Here is a 14,123-nt window from a genome sequence, read left to right on the forward strand (position 1 = left end):
TACCTTGCAACGGATTACAACTATAAAGGAAAAAAGCTTTCGTTTCACCTTATGCTAGATAATGAATTATCTTGAAAACACCCTTTAGACTCGAGGTTAGCGAATTCACACTCACAAACGTGTTTTTAGTTGTGAATTCATCCCACCCTGAGATCTTTTAGATAAACACTAAATAAATGAACAGGGCAGTGATGGTTCTCAATGCTTGGAACCGATTGGTCGTGAAAACGAAGGCTAATTCTTCGGTAAAAATGCATGAGCACTTAATGAAAATAGTTTGTTGTAAGCCCGCTTCTTGCACTGGGAGGCTAATCGGGACTAGACCTACAGTTTAAAGTGAGATCCAAACCACTATGTGTCTCCACCGGGTATCGAAACGGAGACCTCTTGATTACAATGCGATGACGTTGTCGCCACGCCATCTATTAGGTCTTTGACGAAATTAGATCTTATATCAAAATATATGTATTATACACACATGTTTGTAGCACACAGGACATATATTTACTTCTCTTGAAAAGAGAAATAAAGTTGTCCTCCGTGTATTGCACTATCTTGTGAAGTCTCACAGGGATGGTCTCCACATATTCTCGATCTCTCCACCTTCCTTCGTTCTCCCGGGTGATTAATGAGAGACTGAGTGAGCCACAGAGCTGCCTAAGCAAGGTCATCGGCAGAAAATTTCCCCGCGGAGAATGGAACCCGAATCTCCATCTCAAAACTCGGACGCCTTATTGACTAACCCATCGTGGCTGCCATGACTTATCTCGGAAGTTTGAGAGAAGAATCCAACCCAAAGTGTCTTATTTTGGATTGGTAATATGAAAACAGAGTATTGCTCGCCTCCTTTCAACTAGGAAATGAACTTGTCCACGTTGTTTAACTTCTGTTATTCATTTTTTTACTGGTTGCTTGCGGTCACCCTAGTTTCTTCATTCAGCCCTGCTAACTGCTCCTAAACCAACTCAACATTTGAGATTTGTTGCTGCAATTCTGTATATATAAAAAAAAATATTTACAAAGTTAACTCTCATCTAGCGCTTGCGGTTTGCCAGACCAGATGTTGTTCTTGATGTCTGAAAACTTGCTCACGGATTTTGGGATTATATTGTTAACCTACTTTAGTACGGTGGTTAAGGCATCCTGTTCTACTTTGCAGTACAGTCCCAATGGAATAATTTTTTTGAAGTTCTGATACGTGTTTTATTGTTCTGTTGTAGTCAAGGATAATGGTCAAGGTTAAAACTTACACTAGAGAGCAGAATGTTAAATGCAGATTGTACCCACAAAGAAGGGATGGTTGCAATGTTTTATAAACTAACATTGTATAGTCCGACTGGGCCAACTTTGTAAAATGTATATTAAAATGTGTGAAAATTATAACATTCATGCGAAATATACATTACATAAAATGTATTGCTGATTACGAAACATTAAGCCAATGTGGAATTATTTTTATTTTACGGTGGAATCATTGGAATCATTGACAATACATTAGTAGGTTTAATGTAAAATAACAACACCATCATATTTTTATTCAAATTGAACTGAACGCTTATAAACTGCAATGTTCGTGACATTTATCAAAGACATAAAAACATCCCAAACAGGATGTATAGCCAGAAATTTATAACCACGCTCTATCTTACACTCATCTATTTCACTCGAATTTCCAATGCTTGGACATTTTCTTCTAGGTATCCAAACCAAGGTTAAATTTTTCTGGGAGTTATTTATAAAGAAAATATTTGCCCACTGCTTTTGTTGAATCTTTCACCGCACCGATCCAGATTTTCGTCATCGATTTCATATCCCTCTTTTTCCATCGGTGAACTTACCATCAGCTGACTTTTTTTTTACATTAGGAAATCGAATTCTCAAATTTTTCATATTCGGATCTCTCCCTTTACTTTTCTTCAATAATATTTTGCATTGTACAATACTGAAACCACATTGAATGCTTGGAAAACGGAATCTGGCTCAGAACTTTCTAAGTGAGTATAAAGGAAATATGCACATATACAGAATGGTGTTTGTAGGGAATGAGGAGGGATTATATCCTCTACCTATTTGTGTCCCTGGACTATATTCTGGGTATACAATTTCTCCATGTAAATATTGCTGACCTATCCAATTTTACCCCCTTTGTTCCTTTTGAATCAGTTTGTTATCGTAATAATATTTTAAGAATTAATAAATTTCATAACGGTCACTTTCTGTGTGACCACTAACTTTTCCATTGACCATGCATAGAAATTCATTCCATCGGGCATCTGAAATGTCTGTGTATCTTATAATATGGTATAATATTTTTACATGTTGCATGCAGTTAGTTGAGTGAGATGGACGTATTAAGAAACTTGAAGAACCTAAAAACGAACACATTAGCCCAGGGGTACTTATCCGACTCGCCACGTGCCGTGTTTCTGATGAGCCTGCAAGCTACCGTGTCACTACTTCCCTGTTTGATCAGAAAGAGCAACCCGGTAGTTGCTAGCTGGATTCTGTCAAGCCAGAGGAATTTTGTTATTGTCGCTGCCTTGATTGGGTCAGTGTGCTCGAGTTAACTTGACTTTTACTTTAAGCTTTCGATGCTCGTTCGCCTTCCCATGCCATTCCCCTGATATGACTGTATCCGGCTTTGCCGGATACTTACTTTTCTTTATTTTTTTGTTTTTGTTTTGAAGGAGGGATACTCACAATGTTCTTATTTTAAAAAAAGCATATGTACATGATGTGTTGTCAGGACAGCGGCTGCTGCTTGGTAGAGCTCTTCGTGTCGGTTTCCCTTGTGCAGCCTACCTGGGGTGGCCCTGGTATGGATTGCCCTGGTGTAGCCTCTCTGGAATGGCCCTCGGATGGGTCGTCTTGTTGTAGCCTCTCTGGTAGCCCTGGTTTGTCTTCTGCTGGTCCGGGGATGGATCGCCTTACTGCTGTTTCGAGAGGGTTGGTTGTTTTTCTGGTTTTGATGTTGTGTGTTCAGTGGGCCAGGTGTCCGTGTGTATTCGTCTGGGGGGTGTTACGGAAGAAAGCTCACAATCTGACAGCAGTTGTGAAAGTACCCACACGAATCACATCAACATCAAAAACAATAATTGATCAGGTTTTCTTAAACACCAACTTATTTGTATACAGGGTCAATACAATTAGTACTGGCTTTTCAGACCATGACGCACAATGCATAAAAATTACTGCAGCACAAAACATAAACCAAACACACACACCATATAGACACATAAATACCACAAAAAAGAGAATTTAATGAAGCTAATTTTAGTTACTTTAACTACTTAATAAGTAGAGAATCGTGGGATGGCCTATACCACCAAACTGATGTGAATGAAGCATACGAGACATTGCTGTCTGCCATTTCATACTCATTTAACTTAGCATTAAAACAAAATCAAATTGGATAACACCCGACATCAAAGAAAACTGGAAAGATTTCATCATAATGAATAAATGCAGACACCAATTCAAAAGTGAAACATTCAATTCATATCTAAAGGCAAAAAGAAATGAGATTGAAAACTTAGTCAAGAATGCAAGAAAGACTATAATAGCAATATGATCCTAGACTCAAATAACAAACAAAAAAATTGTGGCATATTACAAAAACCGAATTAGGTATAGTAGGGAAAGAAAAATACAAAGACAACATATCACAAAAACACGAAGGCAAAAGCATTGTCAATCCCCAAGATGTAGCATCAACTTTCAATAAATACTTTACTGGGATAGTAGAAAAAATAACAAAAACATCCAAAAACAAAATTATAAAACTAGTGATATAACTAAAGTAGATTCTAGTATATACTTACTCCCTGCAGACAAGAAGGAAATATTTAGCTTAATAAGTCGCTTGAAAAACAAGTATTCTGCCGGCATAGATGAGATACCCGACATTGTAATAAAAAAATGTGCTGCACACCTATCTGGTCCAATATGTAATGTAGTTAATCTAAGTCTCCTTACCGGTAAATATCCAGAACAGCTAAAGACTGCCATAATAAAACCTCTGCACAAGAAAGGGTCAAAAAATGAAATGAGTAATTACAGACCAATCTCTCTTCTCCCAGTCATCTCAAAAATACTCGAAAGGGTTATGTATAATAGATCAATAACATTTTTCAACAAATTTTCCATCATTTCAGAACAACAACATGGTTTTTGCAAAGGAAAATCTATACAATCTGCTATACACACATTCACAGAAGCAATTAGACAAATTTTGGATAAAAAAGAACACTGTGTATAGGGTTCTTTCTTGATCTAACAAAAGCATTTGACACTGTAAACCACAAACTCTTGGTAAAAAAAATGGACCAGTATGGGATCAGGGGAGTAGCAAAACAATGGTTTAAATCATATCGAACGGACAGGAATCAGATAGTAGAAATAACTCACATCGATGAGGCTAACAACAAGGAAAATTATCGATCAAAGAAACAATATATTACATATGGTGTACTCCAAGGATCCATTTTAGGACCCTTACTTTTTTTAATTTACATCAATGACTTTCCACAAAACTGTAAAGATTCAAATGCAACTCTCTTTGCTGACGATACAACCGTTCTTGTAGCAGGAACAAACACGGAACGGTTGAAACACAACGTAAAGAATACAATCACACACATCTCAGAGTGGATAAAAAAATGGTCTTGTGGTAAACACTAAAAAAAAACAAATGCAATTAGATTTCAAATGAACAGCTGTAGCTGTTGTATTTGCTTTCACTTCTATTTCACATAATATTTCATCATCGTCATCGCGATTAACAACGAAAGATAGAAAACTGAGACATTGTCTCCTCGATGGCTTAGTGGTAACGTCGTCGCCTTGTATTCAAGGGGTTCCGGGTTCGATACTCGGTGGAGGCACAAGTGGTTTGGATCCCACTTTAAACTGTAGGTCCAGTCCCGATTTGCCTGTCTGTGCATAAAGTGGACTTGAAACCAAAACTCAAGAAAACTGACATAATTTAGTGAGCAGAATAGGTGCAATGGACGGGTGAGTTCGCCACCGTGGTGCGATAGATAGTGTGTTGAGTAGTCGACTCATGATACAAATAACAAGCAAGTTTAATACACATTTTGGTATGTATATATGCACGTACAATCCCGAGAAACGCATTATGAACAAGAACAGCATAAATTTTCCTGCCACCAGGCATTGTTACCTAATCAAATGAAGTCCGTCTCCGCTGTGTGCCTGAATGCCCAAGTGGGAGAGAAGTTCGCGCCGAAAGCATCTCGCATCGCAAATGAGACCGTGGCGAGGAGACCCAACTGCAGTCCTTCCCTCGTTTCCTGTCAGTAAATATACTTGGGGAACGTGTCTCTTGCGTCACAGCGGAAAATACCCACATTCTGGGATCCACGTATCTGCTGGCATGTAGGCACGTATCTATAACTATATTTCTAAGAGAGGTTCGAACCCAGTACCTAACATATAATAATAATAGTAATTATTATTATTATAAATTTAAATACATTTATTTATGTCCTTGCATAAAGTGGCTCAAATCAATGTGTATCTGGGGGCAACCCTTGAGTGTAAAGGCGGCCTGAGCGTGGTGCGGATTATATCACGATACAAATATGTATCACGTCACCTCCAAAATGGCCGAAAATGTGTGGCCACATCCCCTAAATGTGCCTTCATGGCAGGGTGCTACATGCACGGGAAACTTTACGTAACCTAATAATAATAATAATAATAATAATAATAATAATAATAGTTTATAGTGCTGAGCACAGTATATAACCTAATCCAGCACCAAGTCTAGTAAAAAATACAGGAACAAAATATATACGATACATTGATAGTAACATTAAATTTCAAGATTTTTTTAAACAAGATGTTCTACTGTACATCTAAAAATTAAATAACGCCCGATTTATTTATTTATTGAGATAATTCCAGATACAGCACAGGTGGCCATTTTACACTGAAATTGTCAACAATGAAAATACAATGATAATAATAATAATAAGCAAAACAATATTAAAAAATATTAAAAGTAACAAAATAACAAAAAGTGAATAGCAAATTAACAAAAAATAAGTAAAAGATGGCACTATTTGATATTATTTACAAACATTTCTTCTAATAGATGACCCCGAAAGGCAAACTCGGAGGAAATTATATCGATTCTTGACGAGAGATCATTGTATTGTGTGGCAAGTCTGTAAAAGATAGATCTTTTTTGAATTTCTAGTCTAGGTTTTTTGTATAAAATAATCTTGTGTTGCGAGTTGTGCGCATAGGTACTCTAAAGTGGAATTTCCCAAGAAGTGTGTTGCAGCGGATTTTGCCCTTCACAATTTTGTATAAATAACTGAAATCATTCTGCAAACGTCGCTGATAAGCAGTTTGTAAGTTTAGAAAAGACAAGAGATGCGGAGATGAAAAATTGCGTAATGAGGGAACCTTGTAACGAAAGAAGTGAAAGACTGAATATATTCTCGAGAGCTGAGTGGGACACGCAGTGGACCAGACGGGAGAGCAGTATTCTATTATTGGAGAAATGAATGATGTGAAGTACAAGGTGAGGGCTGAGATGTCACTAATTTCAGTGAAACGGTACAGTAAACCTAAGAGACGCATGGCCTTTTTAGTGGTGCCTAAAATTTGTTCCTCAAATGTGAGCTTTTGGTCGAAAACAATTCCTAGGTCTTTGTGAGAGGATACTGCTTGGATGTTATTGCCAGAGTCGGAATAAGATGACTTTAACAGGTTCTTCTTGAGAGAGATGGTGAGAGTAGTATACTTTTCAGGATGTAATGTAAGGCCCCATGTCAGACACCAGGAAGTTAGTTGATTGATTGATTGAGTTAGTGTTTAAGTCCACTTTATGCACAGATAGGCAAATCGGGACTGGACCTACAGTTTAAAGTGGGATCCGAACCACTATGTGCCTCCACCGGGAATCGAACCCGGGACAACTTGATTACAAGGCTACGATGGCCAGGAAGTAAATGTTGTTATGTCATTCTGAAGAAGATGAGTATCGTCGGAAGTGGAAATTTCTCTGAAAATTTTACAGTCACTGCAATTTATAACATGTTATCATTTAAATTATATGTTAGTGTTTTTTTTATTAATTCAATACCATTCTTACTATTTTCTGAAATAAAGAAATTGTGTCCAGTGCTATATATTTTGGACCTTGTAAGATATAGCTCTTATGGAATGGTCACTGTCGATCTTTGATGATAGTATATTATGTACAAATACACTTTGTTACTTCTTCTTAAGTACAGTGTTTGTAATTGAAGTGATTATAACCAATCCTCATATTTAAATGTTGCGTAGCAATTTTTTGTTTTCATGCACAATAATCTGAACAATAATTTCTGAACTGATTCTATTAATAATCATAATAATATTGAAGTGATGAGCACGGCATGACAACTAAATACATTACTATGTCAAAATAAGGAAATACAATATTACAAAAGTAAATATAAAAATATGAAATAATACAATACCTTTTTAATTTTCTTCTGTAGTCTAAGGAAGACGTATTTAACTTTGTTAGCCAATCAGAATAATGCTGTTCAGAGTAATTATTTTTAAACTTCGCACATAGTAACCTGATAAAAAGTTTCTGAACTGATTCAACTTTATCAAGGTAATTTATGGTTGCCAAAAACAGTACTTTCTTACCATATTCCAGCATTGGTCGAACTGTTATTTTATAGAGGTATATAATATTAATAAAAGTAATAACAAAGTTAATAATTTAATGGTTTAATAAGATCAATATATCTATTAATAATAATATTATTAAAATGGGTCAATTAATAATAATAATTGAATAGTCCAAGGGAAAAACCTGATAAATCATATTTTCCTGTTTTTGCAAGAGAACATATTCAAACTTTCAAAACTCACCACTTTCCCCCTTTTTATCATTTTTAAACTTTCACATTTCTTAGGACTTGCAGAGTTTTTCGTCTGTACAGTTACACCATACAAAACTACACTGGCGGAGCCATCGACACATTGCCGGATTTACAAGCCGCAAAACCCCGAGCGGGATATGCGTGGGGGGGGGGGGGGAGCGGAGACAAGTAAGTCTTTAGGGGGCCCTCAGCCATTGAGGTCGGGTATGTAAAAAAATAAACGTAGTTACTCAGGGGTACAGAAACGAATACAATATATACAGGTAAGGGTAAAGTTCTCTGTGCATATAGCACCGTGCCATGAAGGCACATTTAGTGTATGTGGGGTAGGGCCCCCACTTATTTTCGATGTGATCAGCACCACGCTCCAGTCGCCTTTATTCCCCCACCGGGTACAATTTGATTTGAGGCTGGGTGGGCCCTGAAGACGCTTTATGCGGGGACAAAGCCGGAAAAAATCCGACCTTAGATCACCCACCCCGGGTCTCCAGCGTGGCAGTCAGACTAGAATCAAATTAGGATAGAATCTCACGATAAATGCAGTGGTGAAGGTTTCTTGAACCTATATGTAATAAGGAAAAAGTTATGACTGCATGATTGTAACAAAAGTATCATTTTCCAGGTGTGAGAAAACAGTGTCATATATATATCACATCACCACGGGCGCCGAGACCGGGAAGACCAGGGGGGCCCGGGCCCTTTCAGTTCTCGTTTCCCCCCACCCCCTCATAGGAGGCCCAATGTATAACTATCAACATATTATATAACTTTTGCACACAGAAACCTCGCACTCAACAGGTGGGAAAATACGTAGGATTTTGCTCTGAAATGGGCAGAATCAATAATGCGGGACTATAACTCAGTTTGAGTGTCTTTCTTGTGCTTGTGCGTTTACTATTTCAGTATTTCCTTTTTCAAACCGACAATGAATTAAGAAAAGCGCATGGTATATTATGAATGAATATATGCGAGAATAGAGGACGAAGCATGGGGATACTGTAGTCTTCATGCTCTTGAATGAGCCAGTCCATTGCAAAATAGGCATCTTTGTTTCCCTTCGGAATAGTCAAGCAGAAGTTGAAATTTATTCTGTTTTCAATATCGCACTGTTTTGTACAATCAGGATTAGAATTTGATTTACATGTGTAAACATGTATGTGCTACTGCATTGATGTGGCTGAAAGTTGCAGTGTTACATATTTATATCAATGCTTAACCAACGTTCATAACAATGCGTGTGTGGGCGGCTTAAGGGCCGGGCGACCCAAGCGATTACCCGGGACACTGCCCTCGACGGCGCCAGACCAGGGGGTCCAGATTTAGTAGAGCCACATCCTTCTGATTACATAAATGTGGATATTTGTTTTATAGAGAGTTTGATTTGTGTAGAAAAAAATAATTGAAGTTACTTCTCAGTGACAAATGCATATTGCAAAATCATGTATAAATTTAAACTAAGAGACTACTGTTATTTTGATATCAACCTACAATATACGCGTTCTTTGTCAATAAGGTATATAAAAAAGAAGGCTATTATTTATTGTCGTTAAAACCGTAAATATACAACACTGTCATGTTTCTTTATTGGCCGAAGGTGGAAAGTAGTGGGATCAGGGTGGAAAGTTGAAGCGGGGAGGGGGGACAATAATCGACCTCGCCTGGATGAAAATTTTATCTTGGGCCTTCCTTTTTTATGTAAATATGTGTGAAGATATTAAACTCCTATAAAGGATTGTAGTACCTATAAAGGATTGTAGGAATAAGTATTATAAACCGAATATGATAATCAAATTCTCAGTCAAAAGTTACATGCAGAGTATCATGTTGTACAATTACATAATCACAGAAGTACAGTGAATTAATTTTTGTCCAGCTAATCAAGTTCGATGTACCTTATATGATTTGTTGTCAAAACCAGTTATTGTAATTACAATTTTTCAAAAGTTAACTCAAGTGTATTAGGTCCCAACGAACCTCTCCGCCCATTAACAGAAATAAATCAGTATTTACGCTTAGCTTTGCTTCCCCCCCCCCCCAATCTCTGAAGAAATCTGCGCCTATGCACATCACCCCCTTCCCATTTAAAAATTTTGAGTTGAATTCAATATGGCGGACGTCCGTTTGGAACACACCAATGTGGTTCCTCCCATCATGACCAATTGTACCCAGCCTAACTCATTAACTTTTTATAGGCGGTGTTAAGGGACTTTTGAATCACAATTATGGAAGGATGGTCAGTCGTCTGTTGTTCGGTATGGATTGAATTGAATTGTTGTTTCAAGTCCAATTTATGCACAGAAAGGCTAATCGGGACTGGACTTAAAGTTTAAAGTGGGATCCGAACCACTGTGCCTCCACTGGGTATCGAACCCGGAAACCCTTGATTACAAGGTGACGACGTTACGACTACGCCATCGAGGAGGCCCTGTTCGGTATGGAGAAAGAACAAATGTCAATTTGTAGTCGTTGGAGCTAGACGTTACGGACACGGTATTGAAGAAATCGAGACGAGAACGATTGATTGATTTGGTTTGTTTTACTTCGCATATCTGCCACTTTTTGGTTAATCGCGAAGATGAATGATGATGTGCTGAAATTTATGAAGAACACCCATTCCCAGACCGGGATTCGAATCCGGGATCCCTGCCTTCGCAGCGCGCCGTGAAACCACTCCACCACAGTGATCGGTAAGAGACGAGAACTAGACCAGATTCTTCGAGACTTGTCGAAACGAGAACGAGACTTAGTGTCCGGAACTCTCGGTCTCATTTCGAGACATCGGTAAAGTCACGGACAATTCTGGGTGGCGATGATCCCATTGATGGCTCATATGGGGGTGTTTACAACCCAATGTCCATGACTGCACAATATTGAAAAAATTACCTAAACCGATTTTACTCTATCATGAGACCATCTTCAGATATACCAAGCGGAAATCAGCCTAGCTATTTATAGACAAATAGGCATTCCATCTCAAAGTGACCCCAATCTTAATTTTTAAAATTAAATGAAATGCTGTAACTTTATTCAATCTTGTGAGTCAACAATCTAAAATTGATATTTAGAAAAAAATTCAAATATTGCACGTAATGAAGTTTGAAGGTAGAAGGTATTTACACATTGTTCGTTTATTTTAACTTTTTGATTTACTTTTGTTTTGTATAGTGTCCCACCTGTGACACCAAACACAATTAAATTTTCATATAACAGTTTCATTTTTCATTCAACTCTACTATAATATTCAAGTGTCAATTACATTCCCTCTTTGTCTTAAATAATTTATTTTATAATTTGAAAATTCGCGGAAATGATTGTTTTTATGTAGAGAGGCAGTGTTTCATCTGTCCCATCCGTGACACAAAATTGTTCACTTGTAGCTATAAATCTGAGAAAGTGTTCTAAGGGTAGTTATATATAACCAGTAGTGTTTAGTTTCATAAATAATTGTAAGAAAAACTATGAGTAGAATAATTACTTTAATGTAAAAGATGTGGCCTGTGCGTCCCACCCGTGACAATGGAATCCACATTTATACGGTAGTCATTAACAAGACAATACGTTAGCGGTGTGCATCGATATTGCATATATTTGCAGGATAAAATTCCTTTATATTATGTTTTGTAGTCAAAACGAGGCGTCTATACGCTTTGTGAAATTTGTGGGACGACACGATGTATATGTTGTTTATACATTATATCTCGAGACTCAAGACGAGACCAAGAAGAGGACGATAGAGTTGTTTATGAATCGAGACGAGACCAAGAACGAGACGGGCATATACAATTCGAGACGAGACCGAGGCACCGCCAAGTCTCGTCTCGATACCATCCCTAAGGTAAACCAGCTTAAGAGTTTGAACTTTAGTACAGGAAAGATAGGCATCATATGTTTCTCTATCAGTTTTTATTTTGCATATTATTCCTCTACGCTAAATCCATCCACAACTCCAATACAGGCGCTACGGCGCCAGGGGTCTTGGGTTCGAATCCAGACCTGAACATGGGTATTTTTTGTGAGTGTCCCTTCATCAATTACATTATATCATGACCCATCTGCATCGTCGTGATTAGCTGAAAGTGGCAGAAATTCGACGTTAAGTAACAAAAATAAACTCAAGTCATGTGTTAAATTAGTATTTACACATACAATGTTGGTTTTACGGGATTGTACACATTCTGGGGAGGCCGGGGGTTACCTTCAGAGATGCCTCTGCCCTATTCACTTCAGTATCGAATGGACACCGCATGCTTTCACACGAAAAAGGCGCCATACCGTAGTTTTTGTTTGAAAGGACTTTTTAGGATAACAGTACTGGCGGCAGATTTGAACTTGCGACCTTCAGAATGCGAGTGAAGCGTTTTATGGTTGCTTTTGTGCCAGAAATAATAAACGAAATGAGCTGTGGAGCAGGGATAGAGCAAGCAGATTCACAATTCAAGCATCTGGTTGAACCATAATTTGCATCGTTTCCTTCACATTTCAATTTCACACTTTTACATCATTTCCAGCTTCAGTTCGTTTGAACCGGAGAACGGGCGTTGAGAGCTGGGAGCGTAGGATATAAATTATCTGAGGAATCAGTTGAAATGCAATACATTTCTGAAGGGGCTTTACAACAAGGCGTCCTGTACTTGCGGTGCATGTTTTTATTGGCCGTTCTGTGCTCCAGTTGGCGTGCCTGTCCCGACTCGCTCCGTCTGCCGGGAGGATTAGGGTTAGTGCTCCGAAGGTGGGTGTGGAGAACGGAGGTTCCCGGATAGCTGAGCTGGGCAGAGCAGGCGGCGTTTTGTTACATTATTTGATGATGTAGTTCGGTGGACTGATTACTGTGGATTACTCGCGGTGGAAAGTGAGTCATGTGTTCTTCCATCACGTCACGAAAATCGATCGCACGTTGAGCGAAAACAGGAACGGATCAACGAGTGGACAGTGTGCTCTATCTTGTGCAGAAGATATGTTACGCCTGCACGATATGCTGTGCATTTCGTGGACAGTTACGTCTCCCTTTGATTGACCAGTGGTGTCAGCCTCTAGGATTTTCGGAATAGTTCCAGTGCAGTTAGAGAAATTGTCAACATGGCAGTGCTAAAGTGTTATTGAAACTGAGGCTCCAATATTTTACACGGCATGACTGCACAGCAACGATAAGTATGTAAGTATGGTTCCATATTGTCGTTTCTAAGTGTGGTGTAATGAACTAGTATGCTTAATGTAGATGTTCTAATATTAACCGTTTTCGTCAGCCTCCATGGCGAAGTGGTTAGCGCTGCGTAGCCAGGAGTCCCAAGTTCGAATCTGGGTAGCTTTGCATTTTCCTCTTCATCTATTTCATGAGTTTACCTTCAACCTCGTCGTCGCATTAACTTAGAAGAGTAGAACAGCAACGTAAAGCAACAAAAATTCAATATAAACACATTCCGTAGGTGCAATAAAAACCAGCCGATGTACGCTGTGCAATCAGTATAAATGGTAATATTTGCAACGATATAATTTCATAATTCTTGTGCTCCATCATATCAGTCATTCCGTGATCGTCATATACCTCCGTTGATTGGTTTCCCCTCTGAATTTATTGTTATCCTTCTTGCGAAACTAATATTTCTAATATTGTAATTCAATTGTATATAGAAACGCCATCTTCTCGCGAGAAGTGGAAATTTGCAAATACATACGTTATATTACAATTCATATATTACTTAGAGAAATTACCAGACTTCTGACAGTTTTTCTTACCTCAGCTAAGTATGTTGAATGCCATAAAAAAATTTGCCTGCGACATTCCGCAAAATTTTGCACAAAATCATCTTCATGGTCAATTTTGTGCTCAATTTACTTTTACACCTCCTAAAAAATTTCTACATCATTCCCTAGATAGAGAAATTTGAAATTAATAGACAGACTTTTCTTGAAATTTTGTTCCTGCATGACAAATGGTTCTAAAATTTTACATCTTGCAGGTGCGGATTTACACAAAAATATATATTAAGAAAAGGAGGAAGCAATGATTTGGTAAGGCAAATATTTGCTTTTGACGTTCTAATGGATCTGTTAATTCTGTCTTTTGTCAATTCTAACCGCTCATGCATAAACGTGGTGTCCTTAATCGTTACGGTCACGTGCTGTTTAACATGAGGTAGGAGAAAGCATTCTGGGGAAGACTAGGGTAATCCACCATGAAATAATGGAGTGGAGGAAAAAGAAGGTTTAAAA

The 14,123-nt window shown here is 38.1% G+C and overlaps 1 protein-coding gene across 6 annotated transcripts in view; it reads left to right on the forward strand.

The window, feature by feature from the left end:
- LOC145984273 (uncharacterized) overlaps nucleotides 1-14,123 on the forward strand; it is a 466,606-nt gene that overhangs the window by 271,925 nt on the left and 180,558 nt on the right. The window contains exon 1 of one of the 6 annotated variants that reach the window (XM_083117907.1): nucleotides 12,649-13,065. The exons of the other annotated variants lie outside the window; for them this stretch is intronic. The gene's annotated coding sequence lies outside the window, so the exon portion shown is untranslated. Of the gene's footprint in view, nucleotides 1-12,648; nucleotides 13,066-14,123 lie in introns of those variants that run through there. 6 annotated transcript variants of the gene reach the window in all.

The sequence above is a fragment of the Lepisma saccharinum genome, chromosome 2 (assembly GCF_977018435.1).
Source record: "Lepisma saccharinum chromosome 2, izLepSacc3.1, whole genome shotgun sequence".
In the NCBI taxonomy this organism is placed as follows: domain Eukaryota; kingdom Metazoa; phylum Arthropoda; class Insecta; order Zygentoma; family Lepismatidae; genus Lepisma; species Lepisma saccharinum.